The sequence below is a fragment of the Anser cygnoides genome, chromosome 12, assembly GCF_040182565.1.
Source record: "Anser cygnoides isolate HZ-2024a breed goose chromosome 12, Taihu_goose_T2T_genome, whole genome shotgun sequence".
NCBI classification, from domain to species: domain Eukaryota; kingdom Metazoa; phylum Chordata; class Aves; order Anseriformes; family Anatidae; genus Anser; species Anser cygnoides.
The window spans coordinates 3,249,645-3,274,460 of record NC_089884.1 but is presented as its reverse complement, the minus strand read 5'-3'; the positions used below and the strand labels follow the sequence as shown (position 1 = coordinate 3,274,460).

The following is a 24,816-nucleotide window of genomic DNA, read 5'->3' as shown; positions in this document are numbered from 1 at the left end:
ACCTGTTCAGATCAGAACCTTTTCAGAAGCATTTACAGAAAACAGAATATGAGGGCCTCCTTTCATTGTGCTTCAGTCTGATTTCTAGAGAGTATTTCCATAGATTTTTGATAATCATCTGAACTCTTCTGACATTTTTGTGAACCACCAAATTCTTCCTTCTTTTTTTTTTTTTATGTTTAGCCATCACTAATTGTAAATGAGCACTTTGTCTCCCATTTCTTCCAGATATTTAAACTGCCCAGGCACGATTATACAGTAAAAAATGTCACAGAATTCGCAAAGAGGGAGAATAATAGTGAAATCTGTTCCTCATTTTTTTTATATTTCATATGGGATGCGAACCGTTTACTCCATAGTAATTGCAGATGTTAGACTGAGACTGTAATAATGTATCTGGCAATAACTCTATTGCTTTACCACAAAAAGCTTCCCAGTAGCATTAAAAAGACAACAGAAACAATAGTTTCAACACATTCGTATGTACTAGTATTCTGGAAGCACTCAAGCTACTGATTTATCATGTAAACTTTTGCTGGTGTACGTATGAACTCCAAATATTTTCTCATACTGTTGTTTAAGAGATGACAATCCCATATTCTCTTCAATCAAGCAATCTCCTAAATTTGTAAGACAAGTTTTGCCTTCCCATGGATTAAAAAGATCTTTGCTTTGTATCTAATATATACCAGAAAAAAAATGTCTTTTTGTTTGTTTGTTTTAAAAACACTTATGATTTTCAGTTTCTTTGCCCATTTCAATGTTCTGTGCTAGATTGCAAATTTGAATTCAAATCTAAAATTTACTGCAGTTCTTGAAAAGGCTCTTATAACATGCCTGGGCTTTGAGCTGCTCTCTGTAACATGAATGTAGGTGGTACATAAAGAAAATACACCCTAAAATCAACCCTTCTGAGCTACGTGGATGCTCTTATCACACATTTTCATGTGTAAGACAAGACCGGGCGCATATCACTGTGCCTTCAAAGTACCACATATTTGTCACAGATGTTTTGCATAAATAAATGGTGTCATACAGGCTGATTAAATCAATACATCTGTATCAACTTGCAGTTCCTGACAGCCTGTTCCAGAGGATATCTTCTGCTCCCACTGTACCCTTTGAAATTTTAGATATAAACAAATAATAATAATAAAAATGCCTTGTTTTTCCCAGGTTAACTTTTCATCTTTATCTAATGATAACAGTAATGGCTCTGATGATGACAGAGAAAAATAATACACAGATAATGTGGACGAAGCCGTTCAGTGCAAGGTTACTGTTCTCGCAAGATATACAGTCTGGTGGTACTGTAAACCACAGGAGCAGAGCTCAGCTCCAGTGTCATCAGATCCCCACGCTGGAATGTTCTTGTACTACAATTTTGGTTTTCCAGCCATTCCTTTCTAATCCAACACTCATACAGAGAACCCTTATTTTCTTTCCATCCATTGTTGCATATTTGTGTGTTTGGTACAGTAGTGAGAGATTAGGAAATTTCAATTTGAAAAAAAGCCTGGGGGCTGTGGTTTCTGGTTGTGTTCACATTGCGCAGAGGTCACTTCTCCATTGATATTTGCTGAAAGTAATGAGATTTGTAGCATGCCAGTAATAATATCATGTTGTGTATCTGCTTTGTGTGTCTGGATATATTCAGAACCTCTATCTATCATGCGTGTTTAGTAATGTTATTAACAGTGTGAGATCAGGTCTGGGATGTGGGGTGTTAGGGACTTTACAGCTACCAAGGGAAAAAAAGTGTCCTACAGATAATATTCATAGTTTTCCATTTAAATTAAGAACAAGTAAACAGATGAGTAACCTACAGTAAAAGTACCAGTAACTTTTTGCTCAGAGGACAGACTCCCATTAGGATTTAAAAATAATATTTTCCTCTGACTGCCCACTTCTGCCTCACTTCCTGGGCTTCCATCACTTCCAGAGCACTTGATAAGCTGGTGTTGATATGTCAAAGTCTCTCTGTGCCATCCTTAGGTGCAGAAGGCAAATTGATCCACCTGAGCTCAACGAGAGCTACTAACAGTCTGCATTGTAAACCCCTGATGACAATTACATTGATTAGACTTATTTATATAAGTGATTGTATTGCATCTGGTTTTAGGATAACTCTAAGTCCTGACCCTGTATCTGCAGTTATGTTGATGAGTATTAGAGGTAAGCATTAATGAACAGACCCAGGACATAGCACAGCAAGTCATGAGCAGTCTTAAAAAAAAGTAAACAAAAGTAATGTTACCTCTGACTCTTACACATCTTTGGTGTCAGATATTTCCAAGACCTCGTTTTACTAAATGAAAAAGTCTTCTTGGAATTAGACTAGACAGATTAGAAGTACTAGCAGTCAGGATTTCTTAGCGTTATCTTCCCACAGCTCTCTTTTTGTGGTTTACATGATCATCAACAGAGACAGAATCCGAGCACCTTTCATTTAAAACTAACAGCAACTTAGCGCTATAAATGAGCAAACAATCATGGAAAGAATGAGAGAGAAAGTGTGTCTTCTCTGTCTCAAGAGATATGATGTTTTATGGGTAGTTGGAATATTTCTGTATTCATTATCTGCAACTTGGCTTGGCTTATCTTCAACCCCCAAGTTCTACAGAAATGTATCTCTGTATCGTTGTGACCTTCCAAACACATCAGTCTGGCTAGGAAATCCAGAGAATTTCTGGCATTGAGGGTACTGACTCACTCATTGTTCCTGTTCATTGTCAGTTCAGGAATTTCCTCTGGTTTGGTTGGAAGGAAAAAATCCAGCCAATGGCAGTTATGGGTATTTTGCTGTTGCTTGCCAGGAGTCTAAACCCCAAAATATTTTCTCTTCTCAACAGCGTCGTGTTTCTGATTAATCAGGGCCAACTCTTCGTTTTCTCGCCTGACCTCTAGCAGTGACCCCAATGTTCCTTTTAATTTCCTTGATCTATTTGCTACATTCCCAGCCAGGTCTCTGGAGTGGTGAAGATTGAAAATAATTTCTAAACACCTTCAGCTGCATTCTGATTCAAGTTAAACTGGTCCAAATCAAGACACCCTCTGCAGTATTCACTGGGCAAAATTGATATGAGAGCCAAACCACAGTTTATAATATTAGGGATTATGTCTTTCAAAGGGAAAAAGAAAGAGTTCTAGTAATTTCTGTAGTATTTACTTTTTCTTACTAATCCAGATCTCTCCCTGTCTTCCTCATCAGCTCAGTGTCTTCTTTATGAACATGGTTTCCCAGCTCCCTTCAATCAGCAGATATCACAAGAGGCAAACGGCCGTGCTGGATGGAGCTCAGTCACAGGGTGCTGGATCTGCCCCTGTGTCCCTGAGTGACTCCATCCAGCATCCTCCCCAGGCTGACAATGGGAACTGTTTCTGAGATGTCCTTCTAGAGTAAGGGATGGAATCAGTCTTTTTATTCTCATTAAGAAAACTAAGTGATGCAAAAAGTTGAAAGACTGCAAGGGAATGACTATCATCTTCACTTATTAAAGAGCATATTTCAGGCAGGATCACACCCTGTCTGATTAAGCAAGCCTTCTCTTAAGGATCAGGCTTGATAGATGTCTGTTGTTTCAGTTTTGTTGCATCTGGGAGGTATAAACTCTATCAGAGATGGGCTCATGCTGTGAAGCTTGAAGAGGTTGGCTGGGTCTGAGCTTTTGGGGCTGTGCTCAGGACCTCAGGAGTCAGATACTGCTCAGTGGGATGCAGGGAGCTCGCTTTGACACAGAGGGTTTCTGCACAGGGAGGCCCAGATGATGGATTTGAACTTGAAAATGTAACCATAATATATTTACACCATAAGGTATATAATGATGTGCGTGTGTGTGTTCGTGAAGCAATGCTGGAAGGGGGTTCATGCAATAAGGCATGATTTATGTCAGCTGCTTAGTGGATCTAGCCTCCTTTTATCCCCTCTGAAGACCCATCTGGGAATTTCATCATGTTAGGAAAACAGCGAGGTGAAAAGGCATCCTCACTTTAGGTGATCTAACCCTGATCCAGCTCAGTAGCATCTGAGAGCAGGTTACCACAAGCACAGCCCTGGTGCCAGGACTTATATAGTTTCCATTTCCCCATAAAGGCCAGCTCACATTATCCAGCGGAGATGAACGAAATTTCCATTTGCCATGGTGGGCTCATTAGTTACAGGTAAAAGTTTGTTCTCTTCACTAGCTAAATCCCTTAAGGGCACTTTGGGTTCATTCCTAGTCCCATTAAAGTCAATGGGAGCAGGATTGGGCTCCAGAAGGTATTATTCTTAATTTAAACATTAATAGTTTAACTCTCTGTTGTTAATAATAATAACCCCTTGGAAAATTCAGACTGAAATCTGTTTCCTTGCTGAATTTCTTTTCTCCCATCAGGCATGCAAACTGGTTTGTTATTGTTGGGTTGCTCTTGAGTGCTTTGGGTTGCACACACTGGTTTGTTATTGTTGGGTTGCTCTTCAGCGCTGGGCCACGCACACTAACTAATTTGTTATTGGAGTGTTGCTTTAAGCTACACACTCCAGTTCATTACTGATGGGCTTTTAGCTGTGTGTTGGGCTGCTGTCCTTGTTTTATAATTATTACTGAGGTCTTTTGTGAAACTCCTACCCACACAAATAGAAGGGCAGGAACTGTGGCAAATTTAATGCAATGTTTGGGGATTAATCCATTTTGTTTAACTTTTAAAAAAGGACTAATTAAGGCTTTCAGAATTAGGAAACCTGCTTCTTACTTTAATATGGTTTAAAATACCATTTCCTTCCCTACTTCCCTTTCTTCCCACATCCTTCTTTTGAAACATAACTTTTTATAGGTATCCTATCTTCCATCTTAATGCTTCTGTTAGCTTCCCACTGGCCTTTCAGGAAAAACTTCTTTATGGAAGATTTCCTTTCAGGTTCAGTGCAAGAGCAAATACTCATGACCCTTGATCTTACTACTTACTTTCTTCTTTAATGCCTTCATTTCATTTTAATTCAAATGCTGATGATCATCAAGGCAAGTGGAAAGAAAAACTGTTGGAAAATATGTGTTGGACAAGAATCTGACATATTTATATGATTTAAAACAGTGTTAATCATTGCCATCATTACTGAACAGCAAAATGCTGAATAAAAGTTTAATTTTCCCTTTTCCACAAGCAGTGCCACTGGTGATCTGGTAACGTTAATTTTTTTTTACCTGTTTGTTTTACCTGAGCTCTTTTACCAAGCCAGAAGTAACTATAAGAAAATAAATTATGACAAAAAACAGCTATGAGCTTTGAAACACCCAATGATGACTTCTTTTACTTTGCCATACAGCTAATTTTTGCACTGTTAATGTTCTCTTGGATTTAAGAAGAAATTTTCAGTGTGGTAGGTATACTGTTGTTTGGAAAAGGTGAAGTAAAATAGCTGCAAAGTGAATAGGACTGTTCTCCACAGTTGTAACTCTGCCACTGTTACATTAGCAATTATAAATAAGGAAAGAGAGGAACTCTGGGCTAATTCATGCAGCATTACCTGCAAGACCCATCACACTATCTCTCTTCCGTATACATAACTGGGCATGTGTGTGTACAATCCAATTAAAGGAGTGAAAAACCCAAATGTGAGCAAAAGGCGTAAGGCTGAAAAGACCTCATCACTAAATCTGTCTGCCTGCTATCAAAGCTTAGCACACCGACTTCATTGAGATTCATCTTAAAATAAGTGAGGATTTGATTTTGCACCCCAGCTCACCTGGACATTTCTGCACACAAGCCATGGACCAGGCACTAACCACAGGCATGAATGTGGAAATGCCCCTGAATCTGTCCACCAAACCCCAGAGGTAATAAAAGAAGTTGAGAAAGGGAAATGATTTTTAGGCTTATTTTAAGGAGAGCTAAGACAGAGAGGATCATCCACCAAAGTCGCGGGCAGATAGGGAGGAGAGCAGCCAGTACTAAGTGGTAGGTCTCTGTCTCGGACTGGCTTTTCAGCCCTGGTCAGAAGCCAGCCAGAGACTGAAGAAGCACTTTCACCATCCTGCAAAAGAAACGTTGTGCTATTGGCGCAAAAGTGCTCCCTGGTCGGAATAGTTGCATCACATAACGGATTCTTTCTGGAAAGGGAAACTCATCTTAAACACGTATTTCCAAATAGCAACATCTCATGCTGTCTGCTGATGCAGCCTGTTCCTCAAAATAAAAATAGCAGTATCTTTTGATTTTTCTAACCCAAACACCACTTGCTTCAAGTCTTTATTTTCCTTTCAATAGAATTCATTTTCTGAGGGATGCTGGGGCATGGTTCAGGCCGGTTGCCTTCAGCATCGTGCTCCATGCCTGAATAAATGGAGCGAGGGGGCTTGATGCCAGCTTCTGCCCTCAAATAAACACTCTCAACGCTCATTGACTTCTCCACAAGCTGCTGGCGCATATCTGAGGGCAGAACTTGGCCTACAGATTTGTTGTTTTGGTTATTTTGCAATTCCAGCGCAGAAATGGATTTTTTCCTCCCCGTTCAGTGCCACAGACCAGTCTGCTGGTAAATGAAGCCCAGCGGGTTTATCAGTGATGACTTTTAACTACCGAGCTGTGTTGGGATTCTCAAGTTTTACAGCCGGAATATAGGATCTCTGATATGAACACCCAAGGATTTATTGGTCCCACAAGAACTCAGGATTTTGCTGGCACTGCAGTTCAGAGAGTCAGGAGAAGTCAAAGGTTATCTTTTGTAGGGTCGTATGGGATTTACCAGTTGACCCCTCCCCCTCTCCTCTGATTCATCTGCTAAAATCATTAAAGAGCTTTCCTTTACCCTCAAGAACTGTTAGTGTCTTTTTAGCACTGAGATCAGGTTACTGACCTCTGCGTTGCCAATATACCTTGAGGATTTCAAAAGCTCAGGGGTATTTTCTGTGTTAAAAGGAACAGTGCGAGGAAAGATAAATAGGTAGGTGCATTGCCGGAAATGAAATTTAATGTTTTTCTCACTTGTTACGTGGAGGCCTTGCTTGTTTATACATCATTGTCTCAGGAGATTTTTCGTTTGAGAAAATGTTTCACTCTTGCAGTACAATGGAAAAAAAAAAAAAAAAGGAGGATGAAAATGGGATTTAGAAATGAATTGCAAGTGCTGAACTCACCATGCCATTCCCTATCCACAGCACCATGAGAAGGCAGCTTGCCACTGTCGTTCCAGCTCAGAAATGATGGGGGAATCATTCTGTCTTTCAACAATGCTGCTGGAGGACCTCATGGAGATGGAACTTTGTGCAGACAATTCCCAGGGTCTGCAAAGTCCTGCTCTCAGGAAAGAGAGCAGGAAAATCAACAGATGAGCATTGCTGTACCACTCTCCTGATAGGCTCCTCACCCCTTCAGGACCAACACCAGGTCTCCTTGCAAAGGCTTCAGTGAGTTTGTTTCCACTTGAACTAATTTTGGAAGGACACCACCACAAAATTGGCAATGAAATAACAATGATCTGGCTGGGCTTTTCTCACAGTATCAAAGAGCAGCTAGAAGAGGTCATTTAAGGCTCCTGCTAATGTTTCCTCCTCCCTGCTGCTATCCCCTGCCACATACATCAGTGATCTAATCACCTGTGAAACCCAAAGCAGAAGGCTCTGATGTTATTTCATTACAAAATCAAGATTTATCTGAACATGATAAGCCTAGCAGGGTTTTATGATATGCATGGCGCCATTCCTTTCTGTTAACCTATTTGTTATATTTATACTCAGGAACTTTTTATCATTCTTGACACCCCTCCATCTGTTCCTCACCATTCAGTTGCTGAGGGTCTTGTTTCACGGGACAGCAAGGATGAAATCACTTCATCTCAATAATGGGTTACAGCAATTAAGTAACTGTTTGAACACTTGGATTTTAATCTGCTTTAAGGATAGAGTCCCTGGGCTTCCTTTTCTTCCCATCCTCCATAGAATTTGACACCCAGATAACTACAATTCCACCAATTATTGACTTTAAAATTTAATATATTTTCTTTTTTATTCTAATAACAAAAAGAATCTTAATATCAGATTTTCTTCTTGTAAAACTAAGGCAGGGGGCAAATGTTCTCAGGCATTAATTATACCCAGATTATCTGATATCAGGATCCAGAGAGTAGATTTTAATGTGCAGTATAAAGTGTGAAAAGAAGACAAGGAAAAAAAACTCTCTTTGTTTTCACTTCAGTGTCAAGCCATTTGGAACCTGTTAGCTGAGCAAAACAGCTCCAAGATGCTATCGATTAATAGCAATTACAGTGATGCAGCAACCAGCTCAGTGACATGACTGACACCTTCTTGCCAACACTTTTAACGATCTAGTCAAAAAGTTAAACTTTGTTTGCGTTGCATGGAACCCATCAGGAAATTGGAAAATATTGCACATGCTTCAAGCTCTACTGGCTCCATGCTGCAAGCCTGCATTGGCAAGATGTGAAGACGTTCCTTCATGTCTTGCCTTGGATGACAACAGCTAGATATGTGAAGAAAGGTTTGTGTGCCTCAATCATACGTCTTTTGCTTAATCTATTATCCTGCCTAACAAAATCCGTTACCCCTGGTTTTAAGCTCGTCTTGCTAATTTTTACTTCTTGTTTTCTTGTAACATTTAATTTTCTCTTTTATCAAATCACTTCTAAGAAAACACAAACAGATACTTTCAGCCTCGTAAAAAAGAACTGGGTAACAAAGAAAGCTTGCTGAAATGAATGGGTACAGCTGCTTGCTCTTGCTTGCTATTTATGAGGGGCATCGGGAGCTCAGTCAAATAAAACCCTGTGATTCAAGCAGCAAGTTTGGAGTAAACACTACATGTTTTATGAGCCGAACTCAGAAAATACAGATTGAACTGAGGCAATTACTTCTCCTACTTTGAAATGCCCCACCAGTTCTTTTTCTGGCTGCTGCTGACGCACTTTGCAGACCAAGTTTCCTTCTCTTTGAAGGCTTCAGAGCAGTGACAGATGCTGGCCATCTTAACCCCACAAACCAGGCTCCACCCTGAGCTGCTGGGGCAGGTCCTTGACCAGCAAAATTGTTTGTATTAATTACCATCAGGTATGTGAATTTCAGATATGAAACCCTAAGAAGGATTATGAACAGTGCCCTACGGGATACGCAAATACAGCTATATAACTGCTAGGGCCTGAGCTGGATGGCCTTCACTATGTGGAGGTATTTTTTGGCTCCCAAAATTGTTCTCCTGACTTCAGAGGGATCACTTGTAGCACAGAGACTTGCTCCACCTGACCATGGATGTAAATGTGCTGCAGACACTGGTGCTGAGCTAAAACATGCGAAGTTAGAAATAAATGTCTGGCATCTCAGTACCATTGAATTGAAAATTTCAGTTCTTTCTCCAGTTCTCAAGTAATGTGGGTCTCCGCTGGCTTTAAAATTCAGTTTAAAATAATTACTATTACCTGCCTTATTTAGACTCCATGCTCCAGCCTCGCTGAACGAGAGAGCTGGGAGGCAAGGCCATTTAGAGAAGTTCAAATAACTAAACTGGCCGTGACCTGAACTAAAACTAATAGTTTGTGTTTGTGATGGCTACGAGAACGGCATCTGGCTTACATTTAAATAGAAGGCTATTCAATAAAGCCACTGCTTCTCGAAACTGCACAGAAGCAAAGATTAATTATTGCAGCTAATGACGTTTCAGCCATTCTTGCGCCCAAGGGAGAAAGGCAACCCCCTGCCCCCAAAACCAATAACAACAACAACAAAATCTTGCAGAAAGCTGAACAAGGGAGAAACATCAAGCAATACTGTTGTTCCTGATGTTCTGCCCAGGCATCCTAAACATGGAATTAAATATAATCTTTACCAGCAAACTCTTTCTGCTTGTTATCCTCCCAAAGGAGAACCAAGAGTTTCAAATGGGTTTTTAATAGCAACACTCTGAGAATCCAGCCTCTATGTCTTGCAGCGTCTTAGGGAGATCATGTTTCACATTTCACTCATTCCTCAGTGCGTTGGCACAGCCTAACACTGGCTTCAGACATTTGGTATTTGAAACAGAAAATCTTGGTGTTTCATTCCTTGACTCACTTCTCCCTGTGTTTCTCCAGCATCATATAATATTGACAGCCCCTGCCTGTAAAGAAAGGCCAGGTTCTCTCGTTTATTCAGCTGCAGGCTTTAAAAATGTAGAATAGGGGTTTTGTTCATAGGAGAGAGCAACTGCCAGTGAACTTTTTCCTTCTTTACATGAAAGTAGGATAGTACAATAAACAATGGTAAGAGAAGTTGGACTCTAGGTATGCATGTATGTATGTAATATTTAGCTGACCAGATTTTAGTGCCCCAGTTTCAGGGTACAAATCTGTTCCCATTTGTGTGAGTGACTTATATACTTTAAAAATCTCAGAACTTGCCCCTTCATATGTCAAAATCTACAGTAAAATATCTGGCCTGATGCATGGCTCATGTTTTGGTGAATCACATACTGAAGCATGCCAAGTGACCACAGTTGTGTCTTCAGAGATTTCAGGAGCAAGAGAATGCCCACATTTGGGGAAAAGAGATGAGAGAGAGGAGATACAGAAACAAGTCATCACATCAAGTGGAAAAATTTCAATGACAATGGCTGTTTGGAGATTTCAGCTCAATGTCCATCCTTACTTAAGGGATATTTTTCCTAGGACCAGGAACTACTGAGATTTTCTAGGTTTTCCTCCACATAGATCAGTTATGTACAGGACCTTCTCCCCTTCTCCTCAAACCAATGCTCTTTCTCTGGGGCAAACATGCTGCAAGTTTACATAGGAGAAGCATATTAGGCAAATATCTGCATACCCCTTTTTTTTAACATATTTCTTGAAGCACTGCTTCATCATTAAGAAACTGACTCCTATTCCATAATGGTGATGGGGAAAAAAAATTAATCACCCTGTTTCTCTGTGGATATAAAACTGAAATCAATGAAGACCTATTGCTTTCCTCTATGCAATGGCCAGTCCTATCTTCTCCAATTCCTCTGTTTAATCTCCCCGTCCCAGCTGTTCCCACCACCTCCAAACCCTGGCAGAGCCAGAATTGGATGACCGAGTCACCCGAAGAGGCCACCTGTTTTGGACAGACCTCGGTAACCCCTGCTGTTCAATAGACATGACTTTGATGGGCATATGAGCAGGCTGAACCAGTGCGTTCCTGCAGCTGTGCTCCCATGGCTGGGGAAGACTTCCCCTATCAAAAGGGCGGTTTAGGGGAAGGAGGAAAGGTCTATATGGAGGAAAGAAGAAATGATGCAGTGTTGCAGTGAGCCATCACGAGATGCCAGCATTGAGGCAGCAAGAACAGGAAATAAATCAAGTGCTTGGCCTTGAGGGGCACTTCAGTGAGTTGCTACAATGCCGAAGGGTCGGATTTGTGTAATGTCCTCCTCAAGGCAGGGAGAGCAGGGAGCATGCTGACTTCATCTCACAGGCGTCGTTATGCATGATTAATGCTGTTTGCCTCTGCTTCTGATCTTCCTCTGGGGAATTTTCATACTCCTTTTGGCTATAAGCAGAAAAGGGATGTGAAAGGGAAAGCGAATTTTGGATCGTTACTGGGTCTGTTGTGAAGAACTTACAGCGAAGCTGTACTTCAGTGTGAGCCGCTTGCTTGTTAGAGTGTAATAGCTCTGGAGCTGTCATCGGGTGTAGTATTGTGTAAATATATATTCAGGCACTTCTTTTGGAAGTGGATATGTGACCCAATAGGCTTTATTTAGCTCCTTCTGGTGACTGCAGGAATGCATCATTTTTGGCATATCCATGAGTAATCAAAGTAGATTCAGCCCTGTAGAAGTAAGGGCCTGTGAGGGACGTAGAGATGTTACGTGCCTCATCTGGAGGCCAGGATTTTGCTGGAGAAGGAGGTGAAATTCTGACCCACTGCAGAAAATAGAGGCTTAATGTCTTAAGAGAGGGTTGAGTTTTTTGTGTGTGTGTGTGTGTTTTGTTTTGTTTTTTCCTTCAGATATGCTCATTGTATTATTTGCCCTTAACAAAATAACGGGATGCTGCATCCTCGAAAACAATCTCTGCACTCCGTGTTAGTATGGAGAGTCCTGAATTTGCTTTAAATGGGTCTTCAAAAAGTAAAAGATCTCGTGGAGATCCACAGTGCTGCTCCACAGCTTCTTTATGGGGCCAGACACTGAGATGTTCCCCTGAGGCCCCAGAGAGCCCCAGGTGCCAGAGGTGCCAGGAGGTATGCACTGCCTTGCCCATCTACCCTGTGCTTGGAGGAAAAGTTTTGAAAGCCACACATCCATCTGTAAACGACTAAAGAAAGTCTGAAATGTCCAACTCAGCACTGAATTTACAGCATAACAGGAAGGTGGTGGATTTTTTTCAGGAGATTTCTTTCAATTAAAAATGCCTTTTCCCCAATAATTTCCAATGATACTTTTCCATTCCATCTGTGAATTTTATGTCATAAAACATTATAACCAAAATATGACACTTTGGAGCTGCATAAAATGTCCAAGTTTGAAGACAAAAAAAATATTTTTTTTTAAAAAATAGGATGTTTTGACAGGAAAAAAAATGTTTTCAATGAAGTAAAAAATACTTTGAGCTGAAAATGTTCTTAAAAAATAAAAATTAACTTTTATTAAAATAATTATAATTATATCTGTTAATAAATATATTCATTTTACATGTTTATATTTATCCAAATCTTGTTTAAAATTCATTAAAGAAAACATCAGAACTAGTTTTAAATTTCAGATCACTCCTTTTCCCTTCTTTTATTGAAATATGGGTTAACTTCTAATTCTCCTTTTTTGATGTGAAAAAATTGAGTTTTTAACGGGTCCCAACTAATTGACTAATTTTTGGAAAAAAAAAAATCCACAAGCTTTTACTGAGCTGCATCCAAAAAAATCTGCCCTGGTGCACTTCCTTTCTTCAGTCTGATAACATGAAATTAAAATGAAATCAAACCGATAAGCACATCCAAAAGCCAGGGACCAGCGGCAGGGTTCGATAGCTTGCTCTCTGGAGGTCTCTGTCTCAGATATGGATCAGATTTCCTCCTGTTTACATGTAAGAAGGTTGTGAAGATCTGCAATTTCAAGATACATCTGGTTCTCGCATCAAATTAAACAGCAACTAAAGCCTGAGCACTAGGGCAGATTTTAAAATGTAGGAATGAATGTGTGTTTATATAGTATTTGCATTAATGCTTCCTACGGTTTATTTTGAAAGTGAAGAAAGAACATTGCATGGTAGGCAACTTAACCCAAACAATATCGGTTTAAAGTTAGGGGCATGCTCCTTGGAATATTTTCCTAGTGTTTTGAAGTGTCCACTTGAAGAGGGAACAGGGAGGGGGGGAAGAAAAGGATTGTTCTGTCTTCTGCTCTGTGTTTGGCCTGGCTCAGTAGGGCTATTGCTGTTGCTCATCTGGTATGGATTAGGCCTTCTCTCTCACACTCTGTCAACTTGGGTGTTCTGCATGCAGGCTGTTTCTGCAGGGGTCTTGGTTTTGCTTTTTTTAACGGCAGGAAGTGCCCCACTCAGACCACATGTGAAATTGTGTGGGAACAGTGGGGGGGGATGAAAGAGCCCCATCAAACGTACCAAAAGTGTGGGTGGAGAGACAGGGAGCGTAAGCGGAGAGATACCAGCTGAGTAATTTAACCTCCTGGGCTGGCCGGGCTGGGGACACAGGGGAAGTTAGCTGCCCTAAAAGTGTCTGTTCCTTGGGACATCCATTTCTAATATTTTATAATATCAGGGGCTGTTAGATGTTTGAGGGATTACAGCTGCCGCTTAATTTGTTCTAAATTTCCTGCTAGCCCCACCAGACATGTACAGGAAATAGGCAGTAAATGTTTAATAGGTAATACCTAACTGGACAATTAACAGGTGCTGTCACACTGAAAAGCCAAACCTGCGTACTCATGCACACTTTGATGCTGCCAGCAGCAGTGAGCGAGCAGCATCCCAGTACCATGGTACCCAGCTCCGAGAAGCCTGAGGTCCCTCTCCGAAATTCATCCCTTTCCCATGTCCCTTGGAGCCAAGGAGATTTAGCTTCTTTTTAAGTCATTTGCAGCAGTGGATTTTGCTCTTTGCATGAATAAATGCCATCACAGAAACTAGTCCATCCTGTGGTGACGGATGGTGGAAAGCTTTCTTGAATCCAAATAACGCACAAACCCCACTCTCATTATTCACACCATGGAAAAGAGAAGTCCAACACTCATCATGTGATAGGAAAGTGACTGTTTTTTCCAGGTCAGAATAAATGTCTGTCTGTCCTGCCACCCCAGCTCTACCAAAGACCAGCAAATGCTTGAAAAAAAATATTGCAATAGGCAGGATATATTAAATGATCTTTCCCTTCTGGACTTTCTCAGCTTTTGGCAGTTGGCAGGTATGGGGTTTCCTGCTCCAGAGGTTGTATCTGGACTTTAATAGTCACCAATGGATGGTTTTTCCTAGTTTCAAATTATTTTTTTTTTCCTGGTCTCCATAAAATCCTGTGGCAATGAGTTCTACAAGTTAATAACCTGTTGTGTGAAAAGTACTTAAGCTTGTTTTAAAGCTCAGTATTAAATGTGACTTTAATTCTATGCTGTTTTTTTTTCTCAGTAGAAGACAATTTTAAATATATATGTGTATTTAATATTTATATTAGAATATATAATTTATAAAATATATTTTTATATATAATAAATATTAGCATTCTGCAATCACTTTGTTGTTATAACAGTTATTCTTTGCAATTTTTCATTTATCTGCAGGTAAAATATTAACAAACAATCTTTTTCAACTTCCAACCTTCTTTAATAGTTATAAGCTTGCAATTAAACTCTCATTGTTCAGAATTGTATTTCCAATGAAGGTAGAATTAGGATAATTGAACTGCTATTATTACCTACAGAGCAATATTGGTTTAATATGTTTGGCCAACATAAAGCAAACCTCTCCTTTGGAATTTGCTTTTATTAAGTTCAAGTCCAATTGAGTTCAAAAGATCCTTCTGTAAAACTTAGCTGTCCCCTAATAGTGCATGACTAATGTCTTACACTTGGCTTTCCTATAAATTGCTCTCTTTACTGAGCAATTTCTGTGTCAATACTCAGACATCCTTATCAGCACTTGATGTTCATGTAAACCAACTCTTGTTAATGACTACATGGACGGAGTGTGGGGGGGAAGTAACATTACACAGACCTCAAGACTCCCGCTCCATCCGAACTTTGAAGTCCAGCTGTTAATAGCAGCGTTGACTACTTACATAAAAATGTGTAGTAAACTGAACTGACGTTGTCTGATTTCAAGTGATTGGTTTAAACCATCGCAAATGCCTCGAGCTTCCACGCTTTTTTCATCTCTCCAGCTCAGTGCCATCACTCAGGATGATTAACGTTGTTTTGCACTATGAAAGCAATTGTCCTAAGCTGAAAAAAGTAAACGTTTTTAAAGTTGGGAGCAAGAAAAATTTCAAACAAGTTCCCTTTTGCATGAAAAAAGGGATCCCCAGCTGCTGTTTATTATCTCTCTGTTTATATCACACATGTGCAAGTGGAGGACAAAGTAGTTCAATAAATTACTTTTCTGCTATCAGTTTGGCCATTACAGACTGGAAGGAACAAAATCATTTAATGGCTCATCGAATGTCTTCCAGTGTTCCTACACTAATTTTTAACTCTCTCAAAGTGTTTGATCTGATTTCATCTGCTTTTCTACTTCATTTAAGGACAAGAACTTTTTTCACATTGCATGTAGTGAAATAAAAGTGAATTAGATTATTTCTACTGTTAAAGTGGTTCATATATATAGGCACAGACTCACATATTGCACTGGGCTATCCGATATTAAGGATGTGAATTCTTGCCGTGGAAGAGCCTGTGGCTTCCACAAGATTTGGTAAAGTTATTAATCCCTTATTTAATAATTAATTAATTGATTATTCAATAATTTACCTAATGCCTCCATTTCTGGGTTTCTTGTATTGAAGTACACCTCCATGGGAAAATAAAATAAAACAAAATATATATAGAAATAGCATGAAAATGGATTTTTCTCTATAATAACAACTAACAGCACCTGCCTGACTGTGCAAACACAGTCACGTGCACTTGGCCATCTTACCAGCCTTGAGAGTGTTTGGAAATCACTTATATTTTTTCATGGTTTAAGTCCACGTTGGGATGCCACTGTTGCTGTTTTTCTCTTAGGCAGGCTGCCTGCAGCAGGGCATGGGGATTTCCCTGGTGGCAGGGGACAGTCTGTCTGCCCACTCCTCCTGAGCCCTGGCCATCCCATCCCTCCCACACCTCATCATCATCCCTGGCTTTCCTGCCAAGTCAACTCTTTGAGGATCTTTTTCTAGTACAAGTCTACACAATGATCTACCTCTATAAAGGAGTAAAACCTAAACAGCTGTAATCGCTAGCCTCTTCTCCCAGCTCCACACTTTTCAGTGGAGCTATTACCAAATTAATTGTGTACCTGCCTACAAGCAGGAACCACACACATTCTTCAGCAAAACAACTGGCAAAAAAAGTATCTGTGAGATGGTCTGAGTTCAAGAGACACTTCTGAGCTTTTGTTTTGGCCTGGATTTCAGAGCTCTCTGCAGAAAAGCCCCTGGAGAGCTGCACAAATAAAGGTTTGGGTGGAAACTTCTCAAAGCAGCATCACCACCGAGATGCTCCACAGCCTGGTCTGAGCCAGGTCAAGGTACTATAGCAGCCCCATCTTCTCCCCCAGTTGTCTCTGCAGATACCTTCCCAGCAGACAGCCACATCCTGAGCTGCCACAACTTGAGGTAGAGCACAGGGGCTCTGTGCTGGGGGCTTCAAAGCCTCATATCTCCTTGGTTTTGTACGGTGAGATGGGCAGGCCCTGTGATCCGCCTTCCTTTCACAACCCAGCAGCCTATCCTGACTCACACCAGCTCCTGTGGTGACTCCTGAGCCCCTGCAGCACATAGCAATGACACTTTTCTTTTTTTTCTTTCTTTTTTTTTTTTTTCCCACCTCCCTCAGCTTTCCCATGGGACATTTTCCCCCTCAGTTTTTTACCAGACATTTGTGCTTTTGTCAGGTGGATGAAGTCATCCCCCTTTGCACCTGAGACACGTATTACAAACCAGTTAATCATGTGCACGTTGTCATGTCCTATTGCTCACAGTTAAGAGATCAGGAGAGAAGAGCTGATGTCTCAGCTCAGCACAGAGCAAAGGGAAGCAATGCTTTCTGCCCTTCCCAGCTACTCACCTCCCCACTGTGCCCATCAAATACTGAAGCTGTTTCAATATGGTCCAAGCTGCTGTCAAGCAGCCCTACTTCTTATCACACAGCAAGCTCAGTCAGACAGCAGGTGTAATATTAACATTAACAATCCACTTCCCCTGCACTTGCTGGCAATTCAGCAAAGAGCTGGAAAGCCCTCTTGATGGTCTTTCAGAAATAGAGGATACCATGTCCGGGACATATTTATAAATACACTTTAAAGCAAAACCAAAAAAATGCCCTATAGAAAGTCAAACTTGCAATATCATTCCAGATCATTGCTCAGATTAGTGAGAATGCATACTACTCGTAAACACTCGTTCAGTGCTGCTGGGAGTGTTTCGTGGATATGCATATATGTGTGTCCTCTCAGGCAGTATCTGATGAAGACGCTCAGTCTTACTTCAGATCAGCCACCCCATCTGATGCACCGCTTTTGTATCACAATGAGAGGCCATGAGATCCACATCACAAGAACATTGTTGTGTCCTAGCAGCCATGCCTGAAGTCCTACACAAAGGAAGTTTGTTATGTTCATATAAGATGAAAACAATTTGAATGTCCATGTATAAGCTGGGAAAAAGTGCTTCAAATGGAGTTCTTATTTTGAAAATTATAATCTGTCTTTTTTTTTTTTTTTATTGCTGGATGATATCATCAACAGCAGGAAAAATATCAAATGCTTGAGTAGCCTTCTATCTCCTGATAGCGTGTTAATTTTCTGACTGTATAAAAATGGGAGAAAAGCCACAGTTTGGGGCCCACCTCAACATCATCTCAGAGTAATGCTGTCATGAAAGGATGTCCAGTCCCTGTCATTCTGATACAGGCAGAGGAGAAAGAGCTGGAGAGGGGCAAAAGCCAACAAGAGCTCTCTGTAGGTTGATGTAGGTTTTCAAAGGAGAAAGAGCAGTTAACCTTTATGTCATTCTAAAATACTTCAATACCTTTCTCTGGCATGTGTTTGGGCTCAAGTAGATGCCAAGTAGACAATGAAGAAGGCAGTTATCTTTGTAGCATCAGAAATGGAAGCAATAAGGTGCAGGAATTTCCCACAGACAGCTTGTTCTGGTGCAATTTTCCAGCCCAGGTTTCTGAACTTAAGAAATGTGAATATTTATAAGCCTCAGGAACCAAATGAACTCTGGGAGGATCCTCTGACTGAAACCTAGCATTTTTTAGATTTGCCGGTGACCGCGTTATACTGAAGCTGCCCCATGTCTGAAGTTACACAGTAGTTGTAGTCAGTGAAATAAAGACACTGACTTTCTTGATTCGTTCTTGGCTAAGAGCAATCTCTTGTACATTCCTACCTTTCACCCCTTCTTCATTAAGTGGAAAATCCAAAGTTTCCTTTAATCAGGTTTGAGCTTGGACTGATGTGATGTTTACTGACTGAGACAGTGGTTTTCAAACGACGTCAGGAACATCTGGCCTAGTGGCTTGGCAGGGAGCCCAGCAAATTGCCAATCCGAAGGCCCAAGTTCACAAGCAGCTTTGGGGCTTTCATTCTGTAACAAGAAAGCCCTGAGGGCAGTGGAGGTGGTACCGCTCCTCCCTGTTTAATCATGCTGCTTTACTACCTATGTGTTCCACTGCTGATCCCTGTGTACTGTCAGAGCCCTCTGATTAAGTTCCTGCAGGCATCTGTCAAGGCCATGCCATGCTGGCCTTGTCTCTACCTTCCTGTTGTGTCCCAGCACTGCCACCATATCCCACTCCTACGCGTGGTGGGAGCTGTGGGGCAGACGGGATAAAAGGAAAGCTGTTCCTGCTCCGAGCAGTGGCAGCACACAACACATCCCTGTGTATGCCCCAGCAATTCCAGCCCTACAATGCTTCCCATATTTCCATCTGCCTTTACTACTCCCTAAGGCACCCAGGAAGTCTGTGCCATGCAAAGGGTTGAACCCAGGTCTCCAGCCTCCCAGTGGACCAGCCTGACCAGGAGACCAAGCTGACATTGTGTCAGCAAGGACCGCCTGGAAAGCACAGCAGCAGCAGATGGTCTGCATACGGAAAGCATTTGCTTCTAGTGCAGTTTACAGCTACAGACACTTTTTAAAAGTTAATTCTCTAATGTTTTACTTGTCTGAGTTGCTTCTACTCCAACAAGTAGATCCATTGACTCCAGAAAATGGGTAAGTAAGACTTCAGATGCAACCAAAGATTGGATCTCACTGTGAGGGATCTTAAGTACTATGACCTGGGCCCATCTGGTTCAGATTGCATTCTCTGTAATGGGTTGTTGGCTGGAGAATGAAAGTTTAACTCATCCTACACTGCTGAAATATGCACTATAGTTAAACAAAAAGCAGGCAGTCTCTGTTTGCATTTGGGATGTATATCATTGCAACATACCTCGTGTAAGGAAACAACGGTGCTTGTTTACATGCAAGTGAAAATCTCTGAAGGTAGAGGATTATGTGGCTTTCACTGCATGGAAAATGGATGTGGAGAGGCTCACGGTCAAATTAAAAGTGTGTTTGTTAAAAAACAAAACAAAACACGGTCCTTTAGGGATTAGCACCAGTTGTCTTGAAACGGTTAGTGAGGTGAGAGGGAAAAGCAGCCAAGGGAAAAACAAGCCTACAAAAGTAAGTGACCAATTGCTTAGAGAACGAAGCGTCTCCGTCCTGACCTCCCATGAGCTCTGAACTCTGCCGGCACTGTCCAGCCTCCTTCACTCAGACATACAAAGCTTACGGAGAAAAAGTCATGTTTGTTCCACGAAATATTTACTTTAGAGAAGGGAAGGTCTTTTGTATATTGTCACTGACCTTGGAGGGAGGGGGGGGAGAATTGTAATCAGGTTTCATGATCACAATTTTCACAGCTGCAAATAATAATTTGATTCAGGTATTTGATTCATGCATTGAAGTTGAAAACTTGTCTAGAGCTAACAAATGCTCTGCTTTCCCACATATTGCAGAAAGAAACCTTCCGCCTGCCTATCAGCAGCTATTGACCCAGGCATGGACCGTGAGTGGAAACCCTTTGTCCTGAACACTATAAGAAAGGGAAAAGGAATAAAAAAGTCAAATGAAAATGCTTATGTCTAGCACTCTTTTGTGTCTGACAATTTTTTTTTTCTTCCAAAAGCTAGCAAATGAAAAGGAAGAGCTAATAGGAGCTTGGCTCCTTCTCCTCTTCCTGAGACAGAGTGGGGTCTACAGAATTTCCTGCTCCTGTACAGCTATCTTAGAGAGGCTTAAAAACACAGCCAAGTCCAAGAAAATCAAAGGGAGATCTCTGAAAAGGGACACAGAATTTCCAGATCCTAGGGTGGGAGCTGCATTGATGTGGCAAATTACATGGCAGTGGAAAAAGGAAGCAGGTTCAGTGTAAGATTTCATGTGGATGCCCTTTAGTGCCTCAACAATGTAATGGGGAGAAGGGGTGGGGGTGCCTGGATGTGGGAGAGGAAAGATCCAGACTCCTTATTTCCTCTGTAACAAAACAAAATTGCTTACTACTTCAAGTGCTGCCTTACCCAGCAATAACATGTAAGTACATTACAGAGCATGGTTGAAAGCTTTGTTCCTTCAGTGTTGAAGCCACAGAGACATTAACATGTCAGCCTGCTCTGACTCTGGGATCTCCCACTGAAGTCATACTGTCAGGGCACTGTGGGTCAAAATAAGGCAGTGCAGATCAGGAAAATTTGGATTCCCAAAAAGACCACAGCTGCCCATCCTTGATGAAAAATTCATCCCATTTATCTATTTATGTATGTGTATTTACCTTATTTACACACTTGAATTAGGTATGATCAACTGGGCAGCTGCAATTGCACAGGGTGAGCTTTCAAAAGTAGACTACACTGGAATTGGAAATCCAACCTTTCTGCAACCAGCTCTTACTAACACCTTATAAGGTGATCTGATTCACATCAATCAGAAAAAAAATAATAAAAAAAAAAAAAAAAGAGCAGAAAGGAATGAAGTAGAAGCAAGATGTACAATTGCAGAAACATCCTGAAGACTTCAATGTGCTTGGATGGAGGTTGTCACAGCAGAACAGAGACAAAAGGTGTTGAAGAAGGTGTTCACTCACCAAAACCACAAGCAACACCAAATCCTGCCTACCAAGTCACCTACCATTAGCTCTAGTGGTATAATACCAGAAATATGTTTGGCTTTTTTTAGTCTTCCCTTTCAGAGGCAGGCCTGAAGTAGCATCCTCTTATTTTTAAAGAAATCTTATGAAAATGTTACAAAACTGGGAGTAGGTGTTTGGCAGAGAGTTTAGGTGTTTGGCAGAGATGTACAGAAAAGCCCATGACCTCTGAGCAGACAGTTTGCCATTTGTGTCATTGTCTTTCTGTGTTTTAAGCATCAAGGATAATCTGGAATGCACTCCTGCTTTGGAGACAGATGGCAGCGAGGAAGTAGGTTGGAAGAAAGGAATAATAAATATCTGAAGGTGAGTAAATGTCTTGGCTTTAGGCAGCTGCGCCTGTGGTTTTTCTCAGGGTGCACAAATGTCCCCACATTTACTGTGCTGAACGCTTCTAGTAACTTTTTTATTACGTGTTTCCTGTACTGTCTGGTGGAGGGTCAGAGATGTTAAGAGCTGGGGGAAATCTGAATTTGAGAGCACTGCATGATCGGGGTGTGATAAAACAGATTGATGGGCCCATTTGCTGCAGGCAAGGCAGAGTTAGCTACGCAGAGCAGAAAGGGTTATGGAAGGTTTCTCTGCTACCCAGAGTGGTTTGTGTTTTTTTTTCCAATTTTTGGACCACTAAAAAGTCAGTTTAACTTCTTCACCATGCTGCTGTATGTATATCCATCAGTAGCTGAACAGCTGCAGGAAATCAATATTCATAATCTATTTGAGATGCCCTCTTGCACCCTTCATCCTGGGAACTTGGTGAACATCACAAACACTGATTCACCAACAGATAGGGGACAGACTTTTTCTTTTGTGAGTTATCTGGTGGCAGAAGACTGATGGTTGGACACGGATGTGGAGGCAACTGTGTGCTATAATGTACTCTTGGGAAGGTCTAAATGATGGCTTTTGCTAACAGCACTACAGAGCCATCCATCAAATGAAAATAGCTGGAACATGACAGCCAGCTTCCCACCCCCATCCATTCTCTGTCAGGAGGGAGAAGCCTAGTGGAGAAGTCATCCATCCACTGTCTGAAGAGCATTATATACTGTGAGAATGTGGAGACACTTATCTGTTCTTTGTTTCTTTATGGTGTAAAGTTTGCATCACAAACTGAACTGCCACCATAGGTGGAAGAAGGGTAATTCCACAAAGCAGTGCTATGCAACTGTTTAGAACTGAAAAATGGAGAAAAAATCTCAGAGCCAAAGTACACTACATGCAGTTGACATAAGAGGCTGAAATGAGATAGGCAGTTTGTAATTACTTACATTGGAATTTGTCCAGGACATCGAGGTTAACATCACAACTTCACAAGGACTTCAGAAGCAGCTGAGGATCTCTCTGAGTTGAGAAGACGTGCAGGGAACTTCCCTGAAACCTCCTGGCTTGGGCCATCACATGCAATACATGCAAGCTCTCGCCCGGGCCAAGGCCAGGGAGGAACAAAATGGGTAGGAGCAAGACCTGATACGTCTTCATTGACATGCCAGAATCAAATAAACAAACAGCAAGGCTGTTGCTCTTCAGCCCAGGGCTGTTGGTCTTCTGCCACAGAGTTGTCATTCTTCTCGACAGTGTGCATCTGTTTGGGTAGTCCACCTTCTGAGATGAGAAAGCATGAGGGTAAGGAGTAAAAAAGGCAGACACAGCTGCAGCCCATGAGCATCCCACACCACAGCAAACACAACGGAGAATTTAAAGAAACTCTACACGGCCAAGAGATAACCAAAGTTTTCTTTAAAGTAAACTTTGGTTTCAATAAACGTAAGGGACATCTCTGGGCTCGTGCCATCTGTAACACATGAGAGAAGCACAAGCTACCGGGTGTCTCTCCACCAATGCAAACATATTTTATGGCAGCTCTTAATTTGACCCTAACCAGACTCAGAGGCAATAATTTTTGAGTGTTTCTCTGCAGAAAGACCACACCTCAACTTTTTCTTGGAACTCAGCTACATTAAGAACAATCTTTTTCCTTAGGGGCTGGGCTGTTTTTTTTTTTTTTTTTTTTTTTTTTTTTTTTATATATATATATACTAAGAACTCAGGTGTTTGAACCATGAACTAAGATGCCAACACTTCACCTTGTTGCTTTAATTTAAATAGGCTGCAGCTTCACAAAAGAAACACATGAAATGCTGAAAAAAAAGCAAAGATGGCGTATTGACTGCGACGTGAGAGCAAAGACGTTTCTTCTATCCATTCAGCCTCATGAAGAGGGTGAGAGAAAAGGAGGCTTTGGCAAAAGACATTTTGCACACATTAATAGATGCATAGATGAGCTCTGTACCAGTCAAAATAGGAAATACCACCCATTAAATGTTGGAGGGAGTGAAAAGCTTTGTGAAACTGTGCCGTGGAGTGCTAAGTAGAATGGAAAAACCATCATTCCTAGAGCTAGTCTTTAGAGATTTCTGGGAAAATTGGCTTACCCACTAATTTTTGCTCAAGTCTTGATGTGACTGGTCTTAACCCTGGCAAGTACTCTAATCTACTCACTTAATCTGGCTGCAAAACAATGCCGTGCTGCAAAGAGCTGAGATGCTGTTTAGGTAATTTAGCTTCACTTTTTCTTTCCCCTGTTGCAAGCTGAGCCAGCCCTTTTTGTTCACTTAAATGGCTTCTTCTTCAAAGGGGTTGTGGAAAAGTCTTATTTCTTCCCCCAAGTGACAGATTTTTAAGTAATCGCAAAGATATCTTGTCCAACAGAATTACCCTCCACAAATCTGACCCTGACAGAGCTGAGGTAAAGTGTGATTTTTAACCTCAAGCACTAAAACATGTCAGGAAAGTTGTAGTTGTGGTGGAAAGACCTTGAGGTGGCTAAAATTTATGGAGAAGAGACGTTAAAAGTTTTAAATTCCAGATGTTTGAAGCTCCAGCCATTTGGTGAACAATCGTGGAATTTTGGACCATTTCTCAAGCACTGATTTCAGCCTCAGAAATCTATGCAGAATATGATCCAGCTATTTAATTGTCTGTTTTTAATTTATGCAAATAGTTTATTCATACCCTGGGACATGAAACATTTACTGTTCTTAGAATGACTGAAGAAGACATATCACATTTTCAAAGGGGCATCCATGTATTGTTACCACAGAATACCATATAAGATGCTACTCAGCTTTTTCAGTTTATTGAGCAAACCTGTAGGATGATGTATTGCAGAGCTATTAGAAAATGTATGCCACAGTTCGAGTCACTTTAACCTCATTGCTTGATTTAGGCTAAGTATGAGGGATAAAGACTGCCATTGAGACTGTATTTGATTTCTGCTTCAATTCTTGCCTCAAATTCTTACTTAACGTCCAGCTCCCTTGAGTGTTTGTATTATGAGGGTCTGTAACAGCAGAGGCATGTGTTGTAAAGTCAAATTATTCACCTCCCATCCTGAACTGTGGGAAAAGGAAATCAGGGAATCTAATAAGATGGGAACAGTTTAGATGTAGATGGGATATAATAATA

At 41.0% G+C, this 24,816-nt stretch overlaps 1 long non-coding RNA gene across 1 annotated transcript in view; it reads left to right on the top strand.

Moving 5' to 3' along the window:
• The window catches only part of LOC136791804 (uncharacterized), a 34,531-nt gene extending 11,028 nt beyond the window's left edge, over positions 1-23,503 (top strand). Inside the window, exons 2-4 of the long non-coding RNA XR_010834598.1 lie at positions 20,162-20,211; positions 21,565-21,654; positions 23,458-23,503. This is a non-coding gene — a long non-coding RNA (uncharacterized lncRNA). The remainder of the gene's footprint in view (positions 1-20,161; positions 20,212-21,564; positions 21,655-23,457) is intronic.
• Positions 23,504-24,816: the final 1,313 nt, after the last annotated feature.